The following is a 26,804-nucleotide window of genomic DNA, read 5'->3' on the forward strand; positions in this document are numbered from 1 at the left end:
GTAGATATATACAAACTTAACATCGAGTTATGGGCCCCACTCCTAACAAATGTCCTAAACAGTTGTAACAAATATGGGTTCTTTCCCACCTAGCAAGAGGCTATTGTGGTCCCTATCTTTAAGAAAGGTGACCGTAATGAACCAAAATGTTATCGTCCAATATCTCTATTGGACTCACTCATGAAGGTTGCCAGGAGGGTCATATTAAATAAATTACAACTTTGGGTGGAAAAAAAGGTTATACTTTCACAGTTCCAATATGGTTTTAGGGCAGGACTTGGTACAACAGAGCAAGGCTTGAATTTAGCGTTGATTATAGCCAAGTATGTAGCGGCTAAAAAGAAAATATTATTTTGAACATTCGTCGATCTAAGTTCGGCCTTTGACTGTTTAAACCACAATAAACTCTGGACCATACTGCTGCAAATGGGTGTGAAACCAAATCTGCTGATATTTATTAAGGAGTTATATCGGGGGGGGGCGGGGCGAGGGTACGGTTTGGGATTCAGGGGGAGTGTACCTCCAAGTTTGGCATAAACAAAGGAGTCAGACAAGGATGTATACTCGCTCCATTTCTGTTTATTTATACATAAACAGTGTAGATTCCCATCTTACTCAGGATAAGCAGGATTACCCTCAAATCAGGAATACCCCAGACCCCATTCTATTATATGCAGACGATGCAGTAATTATGGCACGGGCCCAAGTTGGCCTCCAAAGATCGCTTACCAAATTCTCTAAGTATATGAATGACAGAGGTCTAAAAATAAACATAAGCAAAACGTTCACTATGTGCTGTACTACTAATAAAACTTCTAAATGTAAAATCTTCCTCTCAAATACAAAAATAGATACAACTGACAAATTTTCGTATTTGGGTATCAACTTTGACAAAAAAGGTACCTTGTCCTCGGCGGCTCAGGCGAGAAAACTGGCTTTTTCGCGAGCAATTGGGGCAGTCCGAAATTTTGTCAACAAGTTGGGTGGACGACCTGTGCCAGTGCTTGTGGACATATATAAATCTAAATGTGTTTCCAAAGGGATATACGGGGCAGGGATTTGGGGAATAGCAGAAACTCACAATATTCAACTCTGTGAGAATGCATTCCTCCGTTATCTACTAGCTGCCCCAGGGTCCACTTCTACTTATATATGCCACAAGGAACTCGGTTTACAATATATTTCAGATCTCATCAAAGTTAATCATCTTCTTCTATGGCATAAGGTATGGTCTACTGAGGAGACAGTTATAAATAGAGATATAATTAAGGACTGTCTTAATCTCCAGGGGGTCTCAAGAATCTCATGCATTATGTATGTAAAGAAATTATTTTATGATATTGGACACCTTGAATATTTTGATTCCCCGAGTTGCTTAGAGACTGTTTCAAGGAAGAAGTTGAAAGAAATGTGTTTACTTTTTGTAAAAAACAAACGCTGGCTGACAGAGAAATGTAGGACCTCAGTCATGGAGAATCACTTGATGCTCCAAGGTCAGGGGATTCAGCCATACTTGATTCAGATGCAAAGTTGTTACTCTCGTATTCTACTTACACGCTTTCGTGGGGGGGGGGGGTTCAGACTGGTCACATTCCCAGAAGCAAATTCCTGGTCTAAAAATGTGATATTATGTCTCTGTGATGATACTTCTGTTCAATCCATGTTACATTGCATACTTTTTTGTAAATTTTACACCCTGTCAAGGAGAAGATTTTTAATTCCCATGATGAAAAAATGGGGATTGAGACAATGTAGAACAGCACTTTTGAGATTACAAATGCTGGAGGATGAACTGACTATGTTTCTTATGTCGTTGTTCTTAAAAGCTATAATTAGATATAGGATTTCAATGAACTGACCTATAATAATCCTCCAAGTCATTGCAAATTCTTTTAATGCACTTCATTTTTATTGTCATTATACTTACATAAGTTATGACAATGTGTTTTAACCTTTTTATGGTAAAAAATCTTTTTATAATATGATCTGTTTTTTATTGTGCTTTTATGGCTTTTATAATCAAAATCGAATAAAGCAGTTTTTAGATTTGATTTGATTTATTTGAATATGATGATGTCCAGCGTACACTTAAATGTATGTGCACACCACAGGTGATGTTTACTGTAACCAAATACAGTCACTTAAAAGTTATACTGTACATGCACCTGAATCCTGTGTGTACATTACAGATAAGGAAAAACTTGTGACTCAGGACAGAGTTGACCTGAACTTCCAGTATTATGATGATGTAACCCCATAGAAGTTGTACATGAAAATCAAACTAAATACATTATTATGATGTTTTATAGGCACACCTCTTGTATTTATGTACAAATAATGCAGTGATACATGCTCCATGTACTTCATTTGCAGTCACCATGGCATGCGCTAGATAATATTGCAACAATTTGAAGTCTAGTAAATGGCTGCAGTGGTTGTTTCTTGCTGGGACTACCGATCATAATCTAATATAACAACACAAAAAGATGATGGACGGAATGCTAAACACTGTCAAACCTTTACTCCCAGTCACAGATCTGGGTTAAGGCCGTCGATTTTTGCTCACCATGCCTCCCCAGTTTTTACCCAGCCATATGCAAATCAGTCTTGAACCTGCTACCCATGGGAACAGTCCAGCCCGCACTGCCAGGCCAGGTCCTCCCTGGACCGAAAAACAAGAATTCTGGGACCGGTTTCCATGTACTCCCCTCAACATCCAGGCTAGTTTGTATCAGGTGGCGGAGCAAACACGGGACCCACTTTGGGCATACCCATCCCACTTAGGGCAAAAATATGATGGACGGAATGCTGAACATTGTCAAACATTCACCCCCAGTCACAGATCTGGGCCCAAAGACTTTGATAGAAATAATGTTGATATGTGCAACATTATGTTTTTATTACATCTCTGAAGAAATAACTCATAACCACGAAACAGGTGTTGGCTATTTGGTATATTAACTCTTTACAGTGATCAAACATTGATGACCATTTCTAAAGAACCAGCACTTACTGAACTCTGTGGTATTAGGATGTGGCTATATGATAAACTATGTGTTTGTCCACTGTGGATTTTCATGTTTCCTACCAATGTACATGATGTTTCAAGTTTGATGTAATCGATAATAGAAATCAGTTTATACTAGAATGATAAATTCATATATATATTTGTTAAATAAATATATATTTTCCACATAAGTAATCGTAGAGATTGTGGTTTATATGCATTTCCCCTTGATAACATTTGCTCCCCACCTCTTAGGCATGTGCTTATTATTAATCAGGAGGGTTACTGGCTTCATTTGAGTAGTAGCACCGTGAAGGGTCACTTTCATCAGATCGCTCAATTTTATCGGAGCACTCGGCGACTTTACCTTGCTTCCAAACACCCTCCCCTCTCCTGATACTCCAACATTCTAAACCTTTTTTGCATGCTGGTGCGTGCGGGGGGAAACAAGAGAAGTGCGAGCATTAAAAATAAGTAACCAACCCCAATTCCCTCTATTCATTCATTACAAGATCCTTAAATCTCACAGGAAACCCAGCATTATGTGGTCGATGTATATCTAAGCGACCTTAGCAACTTTGGGGCATATTTACAAGGGCTTATTGCCACCAGGACATCACTTTTTTGGACGCTCTGTTGGCGATAACCCCTTCGCTTAACGCCGCCCTGTAAATAATGCCCCGTTCACACAGCACTTAGCGTGAAAGGGGTGGGCAATGGGTGTTGCAGTGGGTGTTCCGCTGCAACACCCATTGCCTTTTGATGCTGCCCGCTATTTACAAGGCTGGTGCAAATATGGGGCAGCGCCAAAAATAAGACCAGGGAAAACCTGGTCTTAAACTGGCACAATGAGGAGAAATTATTAATTTCTCTTAGTTTGTGCTGTTTCTGTGAGCATGGGTGCCGGCATTGGCAGGTATATTTAGCACCAGCACTAGGGAATATTCAGGGGTGTGCCGTATTATTGCAAATTCTGTGCATTCCTGCGTTTTCAGAATATCGAAGCGTGGCGATACCAATTGTGGCGTAACACCGCACTCTGCCATTCTGTTGTAAATATGCCCCTTTTTTGTTGTCTTGATCCCCCAAAGTTTTAGACTTACCCTGTGACACAATCAGCATTCTGAGACTCATGGACAGCGATGTGGAATGTTATAAGATATCTGTGTGTAGTGTGTCCATGGGATGGAATGCTTCAGGAATCTACTTGCCCTCTATAGAAATCTGCTTGTCCCATTTGACGCCATGCAGTGAGGTGAGAAATTATGGCAGTCTTCTCTTTATATCAGAGTTCTGAAATAGAGTCTCTGATTAAGCCTTGGTACAATGAATGCAAGGCTGTGATTAGGACATATTTCTGATTATGCTGAACACTGAACCTAGCAGGGTTCTATTTTCATCAAATACCTCAAAGTTAACAAGCTCTGTTTGTGAATCGGCTCCGTTAACAGCAGCTTTTTGTTCGCTATTGGGCTCTGAATATGTCACCATGTTATGCAAGTGTTCTGTTTATAGTTGACTTCAGGACATATCATTGTTCTAACTGTACCATTACCTCGCTTTCTAATTTTAATTTATGAGGGAACATCTTGTGAATTGCTTTAGGGGCCAATTTACTTTTAAGCATTTGTTCAACTTCGGAAAAGGGTAATGTAAATAAACCCAGGTAATATTTGCATTCGAGTGACTCGGTTACCCACTGACGTTCAACGATCTTAGGCCCATTACTTCATCTTACAGTGTCTCATTTCCCTTGTCTGCCATATTTATGAGCATATACCAAGTGCTAGAATGAAGACTGGTTTACGTTTTCCAACTGGATCAACTTTGCAAGCCCTTGTTAGAGTTAACAAATTACTGAGCCCATTCTCAAAGCTATTGACATATGTCAGCTTGTCACACCTAATAAACATACTTTAAAAATATATTTATTAAGCAATTTGCATAATTAATAATCAATTAATTCATAATAAATTAAGTAATAATTGTTAAATAATTATACTTAGATTAACTTCCCACCCTATACCCTATAAACCTAGCAACCCGCTTCAAAAATATAAATTACTATTAGCAATTAAATTAAAGATAATTAATCACTTAAAATTACAAACTATATTTAGAAATATTATTTACACTATTACAAACAATATTAATACATAACATTTATATATGAACTAAAACATAGAAAGAAAATTAAAAGACTATTTTTTTACAACTGTATTTTTGAAAACAATATTAACAACAATGATATTATTGACAATGATATCAAGTAACTGAAAACATCTATATTCTAGACAACGATATTTATGCATAACAATATTTTGTATCACATATTATTTCTGATATTACTGTAACTCAATATTTTGTCCAAATACCTTCATTTTATTCAGCAACAGTGTGCTTAATTAACCTCTTATTTTATTCACTCCAAGGAGGTCTGCTATATTACCCGCCTGTTTGTGCTTTTCTTCTGACGCTTGCAACTCTGTTTCTAACTTATTCTGCTGTAATTGTCTATTTCTTTAGTCTGCTGTGGGCCAGGTCTAATATATTTCCTCAAACTACTGTTTTGACTTTTATGTTCCAAATAACTTTTGTAGAGACGTTGCTCGTGCTGATCATGTCTAAATAATCCCTGATGATCTGGGGATTGTGAGAAAAGTAGGTGTGATTTTTTTCATCACATTAAGGAAAGTGACCTACAAGTACATTGCAGGCTCGAAGTTGATGTATCTTCTAAAGTATCCTGAGGCATGTGTTTAGTCTGACCATACTTATCGCCCGAATGGTCTTGTCTTGCAACTAGTACCTGGTTAAAGTCTTCGCCCCCCCCTCCCCCAATATTATTTTGCCTTCAGCAAAGCTTTGTAATTTATGTAGAATAATTTATGTGAGCAAATATTGGCCCTGGTTCGGGGCATAGAGAGTGGCCCAGTGAATATTTTGCTTTCCTAATCTAAGTTTCATAAAGGTATACCTTCCTTGCTTGCCAAATAATCTTTCTAGGACTAATACCCCAAGGGAATCCTTATTAAAATAGCAGCACCCTTGTTTTACCAGCAGCTGTTGGATGAATCTGTATGTTGTAGTGTTTCAATGTAAATCTATGTGTGTCTCCCATTGTAACGTGGGTTATCTCAGACTGTATCTCCTCGAGCTTACTGTATAGTATTGAAAGCCTTGCAAGTGAATTCAGCCCTTTCACACTTCAGTTTGGGTCTGTCAATTGCATCTTGTGGCTGCTTCATTCAAGTCTATACACAGTGGCACTTTTCTAGTTTTGATTTCCCTCTCTCCGTGGTTTATAACTAAGGCTCCCTGTTTTCCGTTTTTACGGTTTTGTACAGATAAACAGAGACAGACAACAATGTGTTTTCTGTCTGCGTTTATTTTTAAAAGTGGATAAATACAGAAAATTGTGCTGCTCTTAAGTGACTCTCAGTACTGTCTTTCATAAATTATGGCCCAACAGCTGAACAAAACAGGATGAAATGTCTTTAAATAATGGCATGTATCAATATACATTTGTGGTATAATGCTAGTATTTACCAGTGGATGTATTGTTATGTAATATATGGCACCTTAACTAGCTAAAACACTACAGACATCAAAGTATGATTGCATGTTTATCAATTAAATAAATATGGAACTATATAGTTTTACAACTTCATTTATACGCAAAACACAAAATATGGATGAATACAAATAAAATGGCCAAAAAATAAATATGTACAAATACAGATGGAAATGTTTAAAACAAAATACCTAAATAAATAGTCCTATTTATAACAATGCCCTACCCCTGCCCCTTCCCCACCCCAGCAACCTCTACAGTGCAAAGAAATCTCATTGGAGCTTGTAGATTAAACAGAACATGCAATAATCATTTTCAGGGACAGAAAATAGATCCAGGCTCCAAATTAAAAGTGTCCCGCCCCCTAATTAGCGACTGAAATAGCTAATAAAAAGTGGTCCACCTTTGTAAATAAATAGGGCAGTTTCGATCTTGTAAAGCCAAGTTGTGTAGGTGTTTTTCAAGGTATTATAGACTGAATGCAATTATCTTGCTACAAGCAGTGGTAGAAGTGGGCGGGGACGAAAGGGCACGGTGTGCCCCTACTTCTAAAAATGATTCCAGTCCGTTCCCCTACTTCTTACTCTCAAAAAAGCATCCCGGGATGGCAAGAATAGTCCTCCTTAAAAACGATCACTTTTTTTTAATTCGATTCCAGGGGCTGCTCGCACTTCTCTGTGAACTCCAGAGGCTGCAGCAGCCCCTCCCTGAGCTTGCACAGGCTGAGGGCGGCCCATTGTCATTCCGATTGAGGCTGATTAGCCCCTTTCGAATGACAATGCGCCAGCAGTGCTCACTTAAACTTGGCTATTCAGTAAAGTGTTTGGCTCTGACACATAATGTCTGCTCTCCCCGGAGTATTAGCGCCATCATATCTTCAGGTGAAAGTGCACTCTATAAATTTCATCTTGTATCTTTATTGGTGGTTGGCCTGAAGTTTGCAAATTAACTGTTTTTAATAGAAAACATATGCAATATTTTATGGTGGAGGCCTGGAGTTAAATATACCTTTTCTCCATTTTCTTGTGTGTTTTTTGTGAATTTTTGTAATGATTTATGTATTTTTTCATTGTCATGTTGTTTTAACCTTTGGGGCCTGGTCTGCACTGCACTAGGCCATGAGCGTATTTTTTTATATAGTTTCATATTATCACTAATCATTTAGTGGGTTGTGGAAAGATTAAATTCAAAATGTATGTTCTTTTTTCTCTAAATGTACATGTTGGTGGCTAGGTTTGGGGTTGCTCTCAGAGTTCTGGCCCATGTAGCCAGGCATCTTCTTCTGTTCTCAGCTAACTTCTTCTTCCCCATTTGTGAGTTTGTTTATGTGTGACATTGTTGATACTGTGTTTGAGGTATTCTTAAACCTAATTTAGTTTCCGTTTTTGGCTTTGCTGATTTAATGGTGGTGGGTAAAGGGCAGGCGCATGTATGTGGGCCCAGTCACATTGGGTAAATAAATAATATCCTTGCCATCCTTTTCCTGCAATGCTACATGAGGCTTTTCAGAGGTGGGGAGGCAGGGCGCGGCAACTGTGTTCTTTGTTGTGTATACCTCCTTCATTGCTATCTATGCAGTGATAGCTATTTTTGTTTAGCCAGTGTGTATGTTTACCATAGGCCACCATTTTGTTTTTGCGCGCTATGTCTTCATATGTGCTAGCAATGCAGCAGTGGTGGGAGAAGTTGGCCTGGTATATGATGTCCACCAATTAAAGTTGTACAAAAAGGGGTGGTGATGGACGGAGCATCTGAACCAATCAAACACTCACACCCAGTCAACAGATCTGGATTTAATCCATCGCCGTTCTTTAGCCCACTCTGCCACCCCAGTTCAGACATGGCCATATGCAAATCAGTCTGACCCTGTGCCTCATGGGAACAGTCCAGCCCGAACTGCCAAGCCATGCCTTCCCTGGACCGGAAACAAGTTTCCTCGGACCAGTTTCTGGAATTCCAGCCGTCTTCAATGGGAGAATACGTGACTACTTCCACTCTTGTTTAGCAAGGTATGTTTTTCCCACAATTACTTGGCACCTTTGTGAGTTTAAAGTCCCCTTTCAAACTCCCCCAAGAAGATCCAGTAGCGAAGCGAGCGTCTGCTTCTGTTAGTCACTACAAGACTTGTGAACCTGAAAATTGTGGTGGTAGAGCTACAGGACACCCTTTTGCCCTCCGTGGCTGTCCAGGAAAGCATCTTTTCTGCAACAGCAGGAATGAGTGGCAGCAGTTTGTAATTCCTGTTCACTCTTTGACTCCGGGCAGAGACCTCTTGACAATGGTTGGCATCTTTTGGCATCTGTTACACAATCACAAAAGCGTGAGGTTCTGGGGCACTTTGATAAGAAGAAAGCCTACTTGTACTACACAAAAACATAGAATTATTGCAGAAACAGCCTGGAGTGGCGGGATGATAGAAAAGCAAAGGGGAAGTATCTCTGATATACCTTTCAGTAGATACTGTGCAAAGCAGTGACGGGACAGAAGAGGCAACAGGAAAGGAGAAGTAATAGGGCAGGAGAGGTGACCGATGCAGGAGAAGTGACGGGCAGAAGAAGTAACGGGCAGGAGAGGTGAAGGGAAAGGAGAGGTGACGGGAAAGGAGAGGTGACGGGAAAGGAGAAGTGATGGGGCAGGAGAAGTGAATGGGCAGGAGCGGTGATTATGCATGGGCAGGAGCGGTAACCGGGCAGGAGCCGTGAACGGACAGGAGCAGTGAATGGGGCAGGAGCAGTGAACGGGGCAGGAGCAGTGAACAGGGCAGGAGCAGTGAACAGGGCAGAAGTGACGGGACAGGAGAAGTGACGGGACAGGAGAAGTGACGGGACAGTAGAAGTGACAGGGCAGGAGAGGTGACAGGGCAGGAGAGCGGACAGGGCAGGAGAGGTGGCAGGCAGGAAAGGTGACAAGGCAGGAGAGGTGACAGGAAAGGAGAGGTGACGGGGCAGGACAAGAGATGGGGCAGGAGAAGTGAAGGGGCAGGAGCGGTGATTAGGCATGGGCAGGAGCGGTAACGGGACAGGAGCAGTGAACGGATAGGAGCAGTGAATGGATAAGAGAAGTGAACGGGGCAGGAGAAATGAAGGGACAGGAGAAGTGATGGGGCTGGAGCGGTGATGGGGCTGGAGCGGTGATCAGGCAGGAGTGCTGACCGGGCAGGAGCAGTGAACGGGCAGGAGCAGTGAACTGGCAGGTGCGGTGACGGGGCAGGAAAAGTGAGGGGTCAGGAAATGTGACGAGGCAGGAAAAGTGACAGGCCAGGAGCAGTGATGGGGCAGGAGAGGCAACAGGAAAGGAGAGGTGACTGGGCAGGAGAGGTGACTGGGCAGGAGAAGTGACGGGCAGGAGAAGTGACGGAGCAGGAGAAGTGACGGCACATGAGCAGGAGCTTTAACCGGGCGGGAGCGGTGAAAGGACAGGAACAGTGAAAGGACAGGAGCGGTGAACAGGGCAGGAGCAGTGACGGGGCAGGAGAAGTGATGGGGCAGGAGAGGTGACGGGGAAGGAGAGGCAACAGGGCGGGAGAGGTGACCGGGCACAAGAAGTGATGGGCAGGTGACATGACAGGCAGGTGATGTGATCGGCAAGAGAGGTGATGGGCAGGAGAGGTGACAGGGCAGGAGAAGTAATGGGGCAGAAGCAGTGATTAGGCATGAGCAGGGGTGGTAACCGGGCAGGAGCGGTGAACGGACAGGAGCAGTGAACGGGGCAGGAGCAGTTGAACTGGGCAGGAGCAGTGAACGGGGCAGGAGCAGTGAACGGGGCAGGAGCAGTGAACGGGGCAGGAGCAGTGACGGTGCAGGAAAAGTGACAGGACAGGAGATGTGACGGGACAGGAGAAGTGACGGGACAGGAGAAGGGACTGGGCAGGAGAAGTGACGGGCAGGTGACGTGACAGGGCAGGAGAGGTGACAGGGCAGGAGAGGTGATGGGACAGGAGAGGTGATGTGGCTGGAGAGGTGACGGGGCAGGAGAAGTGGCCAAGCAGATAATTGATGGGGCAGGGGCGGTCATTAGGCATGAGCAAGAGCGGTAACCGGGCAGGAGCGGTGAACGGACAGAAGCAGTGAACGGGGCAGGAGCGGTGAACAGGGCAGGAGAAGTGACGGGCAGGAGAAGTGAAGCGCCAGGAGAAGTGACAGGGCAGGAGAAGGGAGGGGGCCAGGGAATTGACGAAGCAGGAGTGTTGATCGAGCATGAGCAGGAGTACTGACCGGACAGGAGCAGTGAAAGGGCAGGAGCAGGCATTTCCCAGGGCGACTGGAAGGGTAGGGGGCTAGTTTAGTTTGGGGGGACCGGTTTTGTACAAGTGCAGGAGTTTTAAAAACACTGCAAAGTTCTTCGTATATTCAGCAGGTTTCGGTCAACAATACATGTGCCAAGATAACTTTGGTGATCAATGTACCTGCTGGAGAGAGATGGGAGCATGTTTTGTCTAGTGGCTGTTTTACTCATCTAAGGTAGCGCAGAGGGGTAATATGCCTGCTGCAAAGAACATGTACCATGCATATCAAAGAGCAATATTTTATGTGCATAGTTCAGTGGGTACTGCTTTGTGTTCACTTCCCGAATGAAAGGACTCTTGAATACATATGGCCTGGCAGTTCGGGTTGGACTGTTCCCATTGGGCGTAGGATCAAGACTGATTTGCATATGGCTTGGGCCAGACTGGAATGGCAAGCAAAGAAACGATGGATTTAGGCCCATATCTCTGTACTGGGATGAATGTATCACATTGTTCTGCATTCTGTCCACTAGGTATTCTTTTTGCTATATTATGATTGAGCTGCTACTTGGCTGACATGAATGTGAAGGAGCCTTTGTGGGTTTCCATGAGTCTAGAATCTCCTGAAGAGTCCCTTTCTCTTCTGAGCCCTGCTTAACACATGTGTACAGGAGGAGCCCTGTATTCATGACCTCAATGTTTGAGATAAAAAATAATCATGGATTTCTGAACAATGAGAGTAAAAGCATTAAGGTAACATGTTGTTCCTGCTTATATTTCGCACGCTTTACATAAACCTGTATTCCCTACAAGTGTTTGCTTTTTCCTGAATTAAACCTCAAATAAACATGTTTATCCATTGTTTGAATTAAACAACGTTATAAGCTGTAACTGGTCAGTGAAATGCTAAATGTACTAAAAATTGGCATGTTTTGCTATTTCTAGCCACACCCCTGACTCCGCCCACTGATTCAATCTTCGGTTATTCCCGCCCCCTGATTCTCCACCCACAGTTCCCCTACTTTTTTTTTCCTACTTCGACCACTGGCTACAAGCAATGTTTGTAGTAATATTAGGGAAATCGACAGAATAAACCGGCCCGCCACCTCATTAAACAGGCCCAAAAACATCCAAAACGCCGCCCCACGCACTGACCTATCAGACCAGCCCCTCCGGCATTGCCGGGTTGCCTTACAGGTCAGTAGGAGTCCGACCCTGCAACCATGCTTTCCTTAATAACCCTATGACCCCAGTGCTGCAGGGCCACGGAGATTATGCAGTAAATACGTCTCCGAGCTGTGAACAGAATTCCATGAGCTCTTTCTAGAGATATTTTAAACTTCCTCGAGTCTTAATGAAAGTCATGAACAGGGCGGGCCTGTTTAGAAACAGACGTGCTGCTCGCATTCTTCTTCAGATAAGGTTTGCTTAATAACATGTGTTTCCATTATATTGCGTTTGTAAACTGCTCTTCAGAGATACAGTGACATTTAATTCCAGTCGCAGCCGGATTGCGTGCGTGGTGTGTTGTAAATGACTTGTCGTCTCTTTTCACCTGTAAGTGTTATGAATCTTTCAAACGCCTGAAGCTGTAGTCTTTTCAGGTGAAAGCTAACACGCGTTAATGACCTCATCAGTACAACATGACAATCAGAAGCAGCAGCTGGATGACTCTACATTAATGGCAGTCAGCTGTGAGCACAAGTCAGCCACTAGCGCGAGCCGCTGGCGGGCATCAGCACGTGCCAGGGCCGGCTTTAGCGCTGGTGGCGCCTGCTGCAACAATTATTTTTGGCGCCCCCACACCCCATGGCCGCCTCCTCCTTGGATCCTCTCACTACCACCGGTCAAAAGTGCCCCATATCTCTCCAATCATAAGTTATTGCTGAACACAGCGCCCTCCCTGAGGTCAGCGCCCCTCCACAGGTCGGAGCTCAGTGCGGCTGCACCAGTCGCACTGCCCTAAAGCCGGCCCTGGCACCTCTTACATTTTTTTCGCACCTGGACTTATTTTTCATCTTCAGAATTACTTTGACCCAGAGCATGAGGGAGAAAGGCAGAAAATGGAACAAGCATTGGCAAAGCCAATAACCAGGCCTTTTTTTTAATTACTGATAGCACACAAAAGGTCTATTATACATATGCTACATCAACTTTCTCGTATACACACAACGCTCTTACACACGGAGGCACGCGAGAACTTCCTAGTGGTGGTATTAGTAGTTATGGTAGTGTAGTAGTGGGGATGGTGTTGCTAGTGATGCTGGTAGTAGGGGTGATAGTGGTATAAGTAGTGGTAAAAATGGACATAGTAGTGGAGACGGTGGTGGTAGTAGTGATGGTGGTGTTTCTGGTGGTCGTAGTGATAGCAGTGGTGGTAGTAGCAACAATGGCAGAAGTGGTGATAAGGATTGTGGTAGTGGTGGTAGTAATGGTGGTAGTAGCAGAGATGTAGTAGTGGAGGCAGTGGCAGCTGTAACAGAGGTGATAGAGCTAGTAGGTGTGATGATGGTCATGGCGCTACTGCTATGAGTGTGGTAAACATGGTTGTGATAGTTGTGGTGTTAATGGTACTCATGGTGAAAGGTGTGCAGCTGGTACTAGCTGTGGTAAGTTTGGTAGTAATAATAGATCTCTTAGAGGTCATGGTAGTGGTAATTGTGATGGTAGTGGTAAAGCTTGCGGCAATGGAGTTAATGGTAATAATGGTGGTAATAAAGGTTATGGTGATGGAAATGATGGTGGTGGTAGTAGTAATGTTAATGGTACCTGTGGTGGTAATAGTGTTGATGGCAAAGGTAGTAGAGGTGGTTGTAATGGTTTGGTGGTAATAGTGATCGTAATATTAGAAACTGTGAAGATAATAATGCTGGTATGGTGGTAATGGTGGTGAATGTGTTAATAGTGGCAGTGGAGGCAATGAAGGTGTGGCGATGGCAGGGTGGTAATGATGATGGTGGTAGTGGCCATGGTGGTGATAACATTTAAAATTTGTTGAGTAGTTTTCTTTACTTGATTCATGCTAAAATGGTATATTGCCTTATATTTGCAAATAAATTAGTGTCACCTCCTTTGGCTTTAGGCTTTATATGTACTGCTTACTGCAATGCTGTATTTCACATTGGAAAACGAATACAGGATGGATGAAAAGATGGCCCAGACTGTAAAAAATTCTGCCTATGCTGTTACTTTTTGTAATTTGTATTTACTTGAAATTGAATATGTGTTGCTGCTACACATTTTGTTCCAAATTTTCTCCAACAACGTCATGCTGGAGAAATTCTTAATAATAGAAACCAATGTTGCTACAACACATTTTTAATTATGTAAGATTTTACTAGAGCTGAAGCACTGACATTGAGTTTTATTCTTGTGTTTGGACTGCGTATTTCTCTTTGGGGAACTGCACTCTTCTCCTCACCACAATGAGATTATTTTGTAGGAGTTGGTAGAACTCGCAGAGTTTCACTCCACGTAATTCCACAGTTACATAAAAACTCAGCAAGATACTACAGGGTTCCCTGAGTGCCGAAATTCAGCATGCAGCGCTGCTCCTGCTGATTTTTAGCACCAGGAGCTTTTCTGTGCAGTAAAGTCACCGGGAACGGCACCACGCTCACACCAGAGGGTGCTGCTTTTTTCTGCTACTCGAGTAGATTTTGTATTCGAGCAGCAGCTTTCTCAATGCAAGTGGCAGCTTTCTCAATGCAAACTATAGCGACTGCCAGCATTGAGAAATCTTGCCGAAGGCATTCTAGTGCTCGATTTTTTTTTAGACCTGCGAGGGTCTCCAAAAATTGTCTAATTCTATGTTAGGACAGGAGGCTCCGATTATGCTTAGTCTCATTTCTTTATTTAGAAATGCCCAGCAGCCGTAAAAACAGATAAAAAACTACAATACCCATCAACACTTGGGTCATAACCATAGAGTCTACATTATAAAAGGTCTTGTAGATAGTCCCACTTCCTCTTTCTTTGCTGCTCCGCAGCCAGTTAAGTGCGTTTTCCCTTACCTGTATGCTTCTTAGCTTGTGGTTTACTTATTGCATGATTTGCTGATTTGCGCTTTGCTCACGCTCTGTTTGTGGCTTTGTGGTAGCGATGTGTTCGCTGTTTCTCCCGCGTTTGTTTCTCGGCTCCGCTTTTCGTTTAGCGGCGTGACAAGGATGGGGAGCGAGTGTCTCCTCCCTGGGGCCGGGCGCGCTGTGCCTGTGATTTAAGTATTGTGGAGTGGGAGTTTTGGGGTTGGACAGCCTTGCGCTTCTAGCGCAAGCTGCCCGGTTTCCTTTCTGGCGGCCGGTTTCCGCGCATGCGCGGTCTGTATTTCCGGCGCTCCGTGTGTTTCAGTCACCAGAGCATTTCTGAAGAGCGTCCTTGCGGCGTATACGCACACAGCCTGAGGAATTAACCCCTTTCGACGCCGGGGACTGGGAAAAGTTCTTTGGCTGTACAATTTGCATAGGCTCTGCCTAGAGTGACGTTTTGTTTGGCAGCAAGCCCTCCCTCCACCCTTTATTGACTTTGTCTGTATTTCTCAATACCAGGTTTTGCTTGCTGCGTGGGGTTTTTTCACTCCCCCCCTGAAGTTGCATTTGGCAATATTGACCTTCCTTGTCTTGTGGGCTGAATTTCACGACTCTCGTGCAACATGAGTGATTATTATTGTGATGAGGAAGGTGATTTTGATGAGGAGGCTCCCGAATTCCTTGAACAGGATTTGGTGGAAGCTCTGGACAGAGGTGTGCAGCACTCAATGAATAAGGCGTTAGTACGCGCTATCACGCCCCTAAAGCGCCATTTAACTATGTATGCCCAACAACAAGGATGGGTGCCTGTGGCTAAAAAACTCCTCTACCTCACCAGGCAATCCCCATGCTTCAGACTTCAGGAAGCTGGCGCAATCTCTGTCTTCCACAAAAAACACGACTGTTGAAGATGTGGACAGTGATGACCGTCATTCTTCTTCTTCTTCGGACCCTGCTCCACCAAAGAAGAAGACACGCAAAGAGCATTTCGTGGATGCGCCGACTCATCCTGCGGTTCTGACATTTGAACCAGCGGACATTATCCATCCGCATTCCACTGCGTGGCTTCCTTCCCCGGCGGTGACGGAGTATGTGCAGCAGCACATCCGTCGTCCTTTCGAAAAAGAGGTACGTGCCCGTCTCCGTTCGGAGTGTCCAAGGCCTGATCTGGCGGATAATTTAGCGGACACTCCGGAAGTCGACCCCACGATGGTCACTTATTTGCGTAAATTTGCAAAAGACCCTAAGAAGGGGCTGGACAGGTCCTGGCGTTCGTGCCAGGACAAAGTCCTGGATCTCCTGGGTCCCCTCACCAAAATTTTGCATTTAGGATTTTTGGCTAAAAGCACCTCCAGAATGGTTGACCCGGATGAACTAATTGAATGGGCTCAGCGAGCAATTTGTCAGTTGGGCAATGCCAACTGCACACTCTCTAGTGAAAGACGTAGATCAATCCTTCTCAAGCTCGATCCCAAGCTGGCAGAGCTTTCAACCTCTGAGTCTGGTCCAGCGGCACAGGGCCTGCTTTTTGGACAACCCTTTTTAAAGGAGCTGACCCAGTTTGTTAATACATTTAGTGGGTTGGATAAAGCCCAAGCCTCTCTTCGCCGGACCTTCCGTCCGGTTTTCACCAAGACCGGTCGAAACAGGGGATGTTCGTCCAGCCGCGGTCAGCAACAGCCCTCTCGGGGGTATCAGTCCCATAGAGGAGGACACCAAGATACAGGCTACTCCCAGAATTCAAAATTCTACCCATCCAGAAAAGGCCGTGGCCAATACGGAAAGGGGCGCTCAGGTGGCCAATCAGGAGGATATCAAGATTCCGCCGCTTCAGGTGAGCCTGATTCATGCATGCAATGTTGTTCTGGGGGGCAGGATACGTTTTTTCCTAGAAAATTGGCGCTTGATCTCCAGCGATGCATGGGTACTGGAGACGGTTCAGGGTTACAGGATAGAGTTTTATCAACCCCAACGTCAGTCCCACCCTCCCTCTCCTCTTTGCTTCTCTCAAAGGGATCAAGAGTTCATCACAGAGGAACTCAAGTCCCTTCTCTTAAAGGGGGCGATCGTTCCAACCGTGCGTCATCCGCAGGGGTTCGTCAGCACTGTCATCCTTGTGGAGAAGAAGGGAGGGGGTTCCCGCTTGGTGCTTTATCTCAAGGAGTTCAACGGGAATGTGGTCTACAGGCATTTCAAGATGGAGGGCATCCATCTTTTGAAGGATCTCCTACGCGAGAAGAATTGGATGGTTCGCCTGGATCTCAAGGACGCGTACTTGTCCGTTCCCATCTTCCGTCCCCACCGCCGCTTTCTCCAGTTCCGTTGGCAGGGGACGTGGTACGAGTATCAGGTTCTCCCGTTCGGCCTCTCGTCAGCACCCTGGTGCTTCACGAAATTGTTGAGGCCGGTTGTGGAATCTCTTCGCAGTCGGGGTGTGCGATTAATCATCTACTTGGACGACATCCTCATTCTGGCGGATTGTCCTCTCAAACTCCTGTCTCATCTGGAATGGACCATAGATCTCTTGCAATCCCTAGGCTTTTTGGTGAACGTGCAGAAATCTGTGTTGAGTCCGATGCAAATAATAGACTTCTTGGGGTTCAGAGTCAATTCTCTTTCATGTCAACTTCTCTTGCCCAATCAAAAGATTCGGTATATCAAGAGGGAGTTGACTTCCATTATTGCGACACCGAATGTGTCATTGAGATCGTTAGCACGAGTAGTCGGTCTATTAGCCTCTTCCCTGCAGGCGATCTTCCCAGCCCCACTACATTACAGGGCCTTGCAGCGTCTGAAAATTCGTCATCTCCAGAACGGTCTCAGATATTCAGATCATATTCCTCTCTCGGAGGAAGCGAGGTCGGAGATGCAGTGGTGGCTGGCTCATATGGAGGCCTGGAATGGTCGGGCCCTGTTCGGTGCCACTCCGGAAGTGGTGATAGAGTCGGATGCCAGTCGTTGGGGCTGGGGAGCCCGCTGCGGTCCGGTCTCAACGGGAGGTCGGTGGTCGCCCCAGGAACTATCTCTTCACATCAATTGTCTGGAGCTTCTCGCGGGCTCCTTTGCGATTCGTTGCCTCTCTCCTCTTCAGTCCAATTGCTGTATTCTTCTCCGCATGGACAATGTGTCAGCGGTTCGCTACATCAACAAGTTGGGAGGGACTCGGTCGCGGTTACTGGCGGAGATTGCCAAGGATTTTTGGCACTATTGTCTGCAGCACAAGATCACGGTTATTGCAGAGTATCTCCCCGGCCACAGCAATCTTGTGGCGGATTGGAACTCGAGGTACCTGAGAGACTTCAGCGATTGGAGGCTCCATCCCCGTGTGTTCCGTCGTCTTCTTCGACTGTTGGGGAAGTGTCAGATAGATCTTTTTGCCTCCCGGCTCAACACCCAACTCCCTCTGTTCTACAGCTGGAGGCCGGATCCGGATGCTTTGGCCACGGATGCTTTTCTCCAAGCGTGGCCGGCGACTCTGTGTTATGCCTTTCCCCCGTTCATGATGATCCCCAGGGTTCTGGCATATGCGAAACGATATCAGACAGAGCTGAACTTGATTGATCCTCTGTGGAGGGCTCAACCGTGGTTCCCGGTTCTCTTGGAGATGGCTTGTGCGATGCCGCTCCTTCTTACCCAGAAGTGGAATCTCCTGCTCGACCCTCTTCAGAATACGCATCCCCTGATTCTGTCAGGCTCTCTCCTTCTCATGGCGTGGCGAATTTCGGGGATCGCTGGTCGGTCCCGGGCCTTTCGGCTGACGCTTCCAAATTCATCGGCGATGCCTGGTCTCCAGGTACTCACAAACGCTACAGAGGTTCCTGGTAGCGGTGGACTGACTGGTGTCTTCAACGGCAAGTTGATCCTACATCAGCAGATGTCTCTGTGATGGTGAATTTCTTGGCCTCGCTTGCGTCTTCCGGTTTGGCTTATCGCACAATTAACAATTTCCGTTCTGCTATCTCCGCAGGACACCTCCACATAGAGGGCAAGCCGGTGGGTGAACACCCCTTGGTGGCTAAGTTGCTCAAAGGTATACGCGTGGCTAATCCTCCACGTCCTAAGTATGTTTCATTATGGGACGTTTCGGTGGTTTTACGTTTTCTGGAGGCTTGGCCGAACAACTCTTTACTCTCACGCAAACAGCTGTCTGCCAAGCTGACTATGCTGTTGTGTCTGGTGTCTTGCAAACGGGTGTCTGATGTCCGTGCTTTAGATCTGGCCGGACGCAGTTTTACTCCGGAAGGTGTTACTTTTCGCCTTTCTCGGCGTACTAAGACCCATACTGCGTTCATTTCTTATCCCTTTTTTCCTAATCACCCTAATCTGTGTGTGGTGCAGTGTCTCAAGGATTATGAGGTGAGTACTTCCACTTTTCGTTCTGACATGCAAGGTCAATTATTGATAGCCTTACAGAAGCCTTTTCGCCCAGTTACCCCTGCTACGTTAGCTCGATGGGTACGTTGGCTCATGGCGGAAGCAGGTATTGATGTGTCTATTTTTGGGGCACACTCTGCTAGAGGGGCGATGGCTTCTAAAGCTTTCTCTATGGGTGTTACTCTGTTTGATATTATGAAGGCCGCTGATTGGTCCTCTGACTCTGTATTCAAGACTTTTTATTATAAACCTATTGACACTGTTGCCTCTGTTGTGGTGGATCAGCTTTAAACAAGCATAATCGGAGCCTCCTGTCCTGACATAGAATTCAAAATTTGCAAACATTCGTGACAAGAATTTTCAATTCTATTAAGGACTAGGAGGCGAGGATTATCCCACCCTTTGTTTACATGCTTTACTGTAATTGTTATGATGTTCATGATTTTTATTCATGATGACATGTTTTCATTGACTTGTTTCTCTCTACCCACCCTTCTTTTGTATGCTAATGTTTACACGGAATGTGTATTATGGCTTTGTGTCTTTTTTCAGGCTCTGATCCCAAGTGAGGCCTCTTCGTTGAAGTCCGGATTGTCCTGCCTTCTTCTTTGAGGATTGGAAGTCCTGTTTTCTTCTGCTGCTGCAGTGTTACTCTCCTTCGTTTTCCTGGATTTGGAATGTGTTCTTTAATGGATTTTGTTTCCGGTTGACTTTCCTGAGATTTTGGACGGTATATCACCAAAGAAAGAGGAAGTGGGACTATCTACAAGACCTTTTATAGTGTAGACTCTATGGTTATGACCCAAGTGTTGATGGGTATTGTAGTTTTTTATCTGTTTTTACGGCTGCTGGGCATTTCTAAATAAAGAAATGAGACTAAGCATAATCCTCGCCTCCTAGTCCTTAATAGAATTGAAAATTCTTGTCACGAATGTTTGCAAATTTTGAATTCTATTCTTCAGCCGCCACACGAAGTGCAACTGAAGCCGGGAATCGAACAAGAACAAGATGACGTCATTACAGGCTTCTCTAGTGCTCGATTTTTAAGCTTGCCAACTTAATGTTGGTGAGCGCGCGGGAGGAAAAACTCAGACACATGGCGGAATTTTTCTGGTACTCCGTACTAAGCTGACTGGGGAACACACTGCAAACTCCGCCAGTGGAGCAGAGTTTTTCAACTTCCCCTAATTATGTTCTAAAGATTGAGTTCAGAGGTCTGTATATACTGCTATATTGATCTTTCTTTTACATATCGCTCTGCAGCAAATGTAATAACGCTGTTTACAGAGTCACAGCTTTTCTCAGCCTCACCAAGAGACTTAAAAGAAGCAGTGACTCTGTACAGAGACATAACATATTAGCTGCAGGAAAGCACTAAGCACAAACAATGTGAAATTTTACCGGCTAACATTATAAAAATTCGTCTGGATGTAAAACATACACGTGGCACAAATAAAATGACTGCGAGGATGACATTCTTATCAGGCTGTAAGAAAAGCACTGCTGGAATTAAAGACAAGATGGTGTTCTCCTTCATGTTTATCCAACAAACCTGCTTGAAAGGGAAGGTGAGGGGCCTGTGCACATGTGATCAGGCAAAGTGCTGTCAAACTAAATGTTAATGGCACTTGAGCAGACCAATCGATGAAGAGAAATGTCTGAAAGCCCAGATATGTATGTATATATATTTTTTACACATTTTTAGAAAACATGGGGGTAGTGAGACAGCTAAAGTTGTCTATAGGCCAGGCCTAAAAAAAGAAGAGAAAAATAGGATAACATTACAAAATTAGAAAGAGGGATGAAAAAAGAACCTTAAGAATGGGATAGTGAGACAGTAAGTGTAGGTTGTGTAGTGACGGAGCCACCAAGGCCGCACTATACATTGTTGTTAGTACAGACACCCGGTGGGCGGGCACGCCCAAAGGTATAAATAAAAGGGAGCATGACTTCTCGGGGTCTTGGCCTGTAATATACTACCAGTGTGCATGTGTCTCATTATTGCTGCTCTGTAGCTGCGGCCTACCTTCATATTTGCTGAGCAGGCACCCCCGGTGCTGATCACCACATTGGCGACGAGGCAGGTCCTATCCACGCCTCTGCTGCTCTGCCGAATACCTGCTGCCCAGCCCGCTGTGGCTTGTTGTGGCGCTGGTCAGGGCGTCGTGCCCCTGTAGCTGTGCCCTGGTCCTGCGATGATGAGGAGACGATCAAGACTGCGGGTGTCCACCCCGCGAGCCTGGAGGCCAACAGAACCACTCACGCCACGCCGCCAAAGGTCAGCATGGCGGGAAGCTCCAGCAGGTGGCCTGTGCCCCAGCGGTTGGCCGGATCTGGTGCACGCTCCGCGGGAAGGCCGCGAAGATGTGAGGACGCCCGGAGAAAGGCCTCGCCCCTCCCTTTGCCCTGATGCGCTTGCATGTGCCTGCATCTCCGGCGTTGCCTGCAGTTGAACACCACAGCCCTGCAAGCATGTCCAGCGGTTGACTGTGCAAGGCCCGACAGCTTCCCCCTCCAGGAGCAGCAAGACTTGGCTGCAGCAAGTAATCTGGGGATATTGAGGGAGAGAAGCTCAGCCTCCCCTCCAGTGGCAACAAACTTTGCCCACAGCAATACATTTTGGACATTGGGTGCCAGTGAGGAGGAGGAGTTAGTCTCTGCACCCAGATAGTTGGAAAGGAGCAGAAGGTGACAGGGCCCACAGAGTCCATCTCAGCGCTGCAGCCATGAGTCATCCATCCCTCAGCCCCTCCTCACGCAAGTGCTCTTGAGGGAATGAGTCAACAGAATCAGGACAGGGCAGAAGACCCTGCGCCGGTGCCACAGCCCCCATTACCTGCTCAGCAGAATGCCCAGCCACCGCCTGGCCATGCAACAGCAGCCCCTCTGCCCCCCTTCAGCAAGTTTTGTGGACCCAGCCACGGCCGCATCACTGTGGAAGTCGTGGATTGGCCGGCTAGACCACTACTTCATAGGGATCCGTGAGACGGACGGAAGAGTGAAGAGATCCCTACTCATGTGTTACGGGAGAGGTGAAGTATACGACCTGTTCGAAACTTTACCTCACATTGGGGCTGACGACAACTATGATGCAGCGCTGGTGGCCCTAAACAGGCACTTTGACCCTCAGATAAACCCTGATTTTGAGAGGTTCAAACTCTGCCAGGCGAAGCAAAGTGAGACGGAGTCGATCAACGTCTTTTACGCGCGCTTGAGGAAGCTGGTGAGCTCCTGTACCGTTCCTGCCCAGAGAGAATAGATAAGAGCCCAGATCATCCAGGACTGCAAATGAGTGACGCTGCGTCACCTCATACTCAGGCAACCCGGAATCACGCTGGATGAGATCTTGGTGCTCGCAAGATCACTCAAGCTGTCGAACGCTCGAGCAGACGAGATGGAAGCAGAGCTCAACCGCCACCCAAGCACCACTGGTCCACTGCGGCCGCAGGCGATAAAAGAAGAGAGAGTCGACGTTATCCAGAGACGCCCGGCAGCACCTCGTGGGGCCGGGAGGCCGCCAAGCAGTGGCACGTGTGGTAACTGAGACCTCGAATACCCGCCAGCAGGACAGTGTTTTGCAAAGGGAAAAACTTGCTCCAGATGTGGAAGTTAAACCACTTCACAAAAGTGTGTCACAGTAAAAGAAACAGATCTAACACCCGGGGCAACAAGGGATGTAAACGGCAGTCAGACAGCTGTCGCTAGAAGACCCACAGGAGCAAACAGATGCCACCTTGCAAGGATTTGGACTTTGCGCTGATGACGTCTTTATAGTGTCGTTCGTGAACCGCGATGGCCCACTTCGCGTAACCCCGCCCATGTGCTCCATCAAGGTGGCTGGGTCCACAGTCCGAGCGCTCATAGGCACCGGAGACTCAGTAAACGTCATGGACAGTGACCAGTACGAACGCTTGCCCCCATGGCCATTGCCAACACCCTCGAAGGCTAAAATCTACAGGTATGGGGGTACCAAACTGCTTCCTTTAAGGGGGGTCATAGAAGTCGACGTCGCCAGCGAGGGATGCTGCATCCAAACACGGTTCCATGTCACTGAAGGAAAAAGGGGGACACTCCTTAGCTGCCACACAGCGGAGGACCTGGAGTTGATTTTCGTTGTCAACCAAGTACATGATCTCCACGCAATTGACATCCTCAAGGACTTCCCCATGCTATTCAAGGGTCTGGGATGCCTCAAGGGGAAGCTATTCAAGTTGTACATCTACCCCACAGTCAAACCAACTGCGCTCCAACACCGGAGAGTGCCATTTCATCTCCGCCCCCGAGTGGAGGAAGAGCTGCAGAAGCTCGAGCAGCTAGGCGTAATGGAGAAAGTCTCCGGCCCCACCCTGTGGGTGTCACCTCTGGTGGTAGCACCCAAACCAAGCAGCCTGGCGCGATCTGTCTGTGTGTGGACATGAGGCTCCCCAACATGGCAGTAAAGCGGGAGCGGCACCTCACACCTACCATGGATGACATAGTGGCGGATCTCAATGGGGCCAAGTGGTTCATGAAATTACATCTCAATGCCTGCTACCATGAATTGGAACAACACCCAGAGAGCAGGAACATTATGACGTTCTCTACGCATGTGGGGCTGCAAAGGTACAAAAGGCTGAGTTTTGGGGGACCCTCCACCCCTAGTGATTTGTTGAGTTTTGGGGTAGCCTCGGCTGCTGAGGTCTTTCAAAATGCCATCCAAGAGACACTTCAGGGCTGCAGGGTGTTATCAACTTGAGTGATGACATCCTGGTGTTCTCGAAGACTCTGCAAGATCACCACGTCCACTTGAGAATCACGCTCCAACGGCTTGTAGACAATGGGCTGACTCTGCATCGGGCCAAGTGCTCCTTCTATCAGGAGTCTGTGGAATTCTTCAGCTACATCCTCTCACGGCTCAATCACAAAGAGCCCTACCAAAACAGAAAGCATCAAAATACTAGACCAATGGGAGGGTGGTAATTTTGATGCTTTCTGTTTTGGTAGGGCTCTTTGTGATTGAGAATTGATTGAGCGGGGGGCAGCTCTACCTGGCATTTTCCCCCTACACCCCTAGAAATTGATGAGCAACATCCTCTCACGGAACAGGCTCCAAGTCGACCCCCAAGAAAGCTACAGCCATATGCTCTGCTCCCTGGCCGACATCCCCCACCGAGGTTCGCAGTTTCTTGGGCATGGCCACGTACTGTGGGCATTTCATCCCCAACTTGGCGTCGCTTTCAGAACCCCTCAGGAGGTTAACGAAGACTTGCACTCCGTGGGAGCGGGCCAGAAAAGAAGACACGGCATTTCATGCCATCAAAGAAGCCCTCATGAACAAGACGATCATGGCGTACTTCTAGCCCAACAGGCGCACAGAAGTAATAGTGGACGTCAGTCCGATGGGACTAGGAGCTGTCCTTCTCCAAGAGACATCTACCAGAAAGTGGGTCCCAGTGGCCTATGCCAGCCGAGCCCTGACGGACACCGAGACGCGTATGCCCAGATCGAAAGGGAGACTCTGGCGATCAAGTGGACATGACATCATTTTTATCTGTACCTCTTTGGGCAGAAACTTTTTGTGGTGACAGATCATAAATCTTTGATCCCTTTCTACGTGGGTACCATCCGGCTGGCGCCTCCCCAAATCGAGAGATGGGAAGTCCAGTTGCAAGCCTACCAGTCCAAGGTAGTGTTCCATTTAGGTGTCAAAAACCCCGCTGATTTCTTGTCACGCCACCCTGTAAGGACTGCACCGGCTGAGTAGTCCACAGATGAGGAACACATGGAAGAGTTCGTTCGGCTGATGTCTCAAGAGGCATGCCCAATATCGCTCACGTTGGAGGAGGTCGGAAGAGCCACCGTGGATGATGAAAGCCTGGCCAATGTGAAAGAGACGCTGCATGATCGCAGCTGGCAACACTTCCTGGATGGATCCAGTGGTTTGAGGAATGATGAAAAGATGACGCGCCAACACCTATGGAGGGTGCAAAGTGAGTTGAGTGAAAGGTCGTACGGAGTGGTTCTGCGAAGGCCCTCAATAGTAGTTCCTCAGAGCTTGCAGAAGAGGGTTGTTGACCTTGTGCACGCAGGGCATCAGGGAATTGCTCAAACAAAGGCTTCTCTAGAAGCAAGGTGTGGTTTCCTGGCATGGACACCCTGGTAGAAGACACCATTTGTACCTGCCACTCATGCAAAATCACCAGTAATGACCCGGCCCCTCATCCCATCATCACGGAAGACCAGTGCCACGACCCATGGGCCCAAGTCAACATTGACTTTGGATCGTTCCCAGATGGATGGAGCACACTTGTCCTCATTGATTCACACTCTAAGTTCTCAGTCATGGAAGTAATGGGATCAATCTCTTTTCCCCAGGTCAAGAGCACCCTGGACAAGATATTCGCTATGATGAGACTTTAGTTGGAGATCACATCGGACAATGGGCCCCCCTTCCAGAGCAGAGATTTTCAAGAATACCTGACGTCTCAAAGCATCAAGCACTGCAAGATCACGCCGCAGTGGCCCCAGGCCAATGGTGAGGTAGGATGGTTTATGCAGACTCTGAACCGAACCCTGCGAATTGGAGTGGAGAGAGGTGAGAATGCGGAACAGTGCCTGCATCAGTTCCAGAGTGCCTATTGTGAGACGCCTCACTGCAGCATGTGGTGTGCGCCGTCCCACCTGCTGTTCCGGAGAGCTCCCAGGGATTCAATCCCCGCCGACCCATTCTGGCGTCCAAAGGAATTTGATTCAGCGGCTGCGCAGACCTGGAGGACGATCTCTAATCAGAAGGCAAGCCAGGTGTGAAGAGCGCATGTGGTGGACTTGAGAGTCAGAGACACTGTCATAATGAAAGATCGACATCCCAGGTGGAATTTTTGCACTCCATATGAGCCGGAGGTGTGGGAAGTCACAGAAGTGCGGGGAACCATGGTTTCTGCTCGATGTGGGCATCACACCGTTGCAAGTAATGTCTCCTGGTTCAAGAAAGTGGGGAACGAGAGTGTGGGCGGAAGTGAAGAAGAAGCAGAAGGTGAAGTGGTCTCACCAAGTGCGCCAGAAAGAAGTGACGGAGACTCCCAAAGGAATTCCGAGGGATGTGTACCCTTGGATGATGAACAACCAGCGGTAGTCACAAACCCTGGATTGACTGCAGCAGGCACAGCTGGAATAGGGAACACCAACAACTCCCGGAACCAGAGGTTTGGTCTCCGACCGAACCCCACTCCCAGCCAGGGACTTCAAGATTTGGTGTGTTATGTGCCCGAATAGGTAAAGGAGGAATGAAAAGAGGGATGTAGTGACGGAGCCACCCGGCCCACACTATACATTGTTGTTAGTACAGTCACCCGGAGGGGGGGCACGCCCAAAGGTATAAATAAAAGGGCGCATGACTGCTCGGGTCTTGGCTCATTAATATACTACCAGTGTGCATGTGTCCCGTTATTGCTGCTCTGTAGCTGCGGCCTACCTTCATACTTGCTGCGCAGGCACCCCTGTGCCGATCACCAGAGGTTGGTGGAAGAAAGAGGTGTGTGCTGCAATTAAAGGAGGTAATTGCAAACACAACAATGATGGACAGAATGTGGATCAATGTCACACATTCACCCCAGTCCAAAG

The 26,804-nt window shown here is 46.6% G+C and overlaps 1 long non-coding RNA gene across 1 annotated transcript in view; it reads left to right on the plus strand.

Annotated features, from left to right (window-relative positions):
- LOC144766899 (uncharacterized) overlaps positions 1 to 20,042 on the plus strand; it is a 42,010-nt gene extending 21,968 nt beyond the window's left edge. Inside the window, exon 3 of the long non-coding RNA XR_013597971.1 lies at positions 19,758 to 20,042. This is a non-coding gene — a long non-coding RNA (uncharacterized LOC144766899). The remainder of the gene's footprint in view (positions 1 to 19,757) is intronic.
- The last annotated feature ends 6,762 nt before the right edge of the window (positions 20,043 to 26,804 follow it).

This window comes from Lissotriton helveticus, chromosome 7 (genome assembly GCF_964261635.1).
Source record: "Lissotriton helveticus chromosome 7, aLisHel1.1, whole genome shotgun sequence".
NCBI lineage: Eukaryota > Metazoa > Chordata > Amphibia > Caudata > Salamandridae > Lissotriton > Lissotriton helveticus.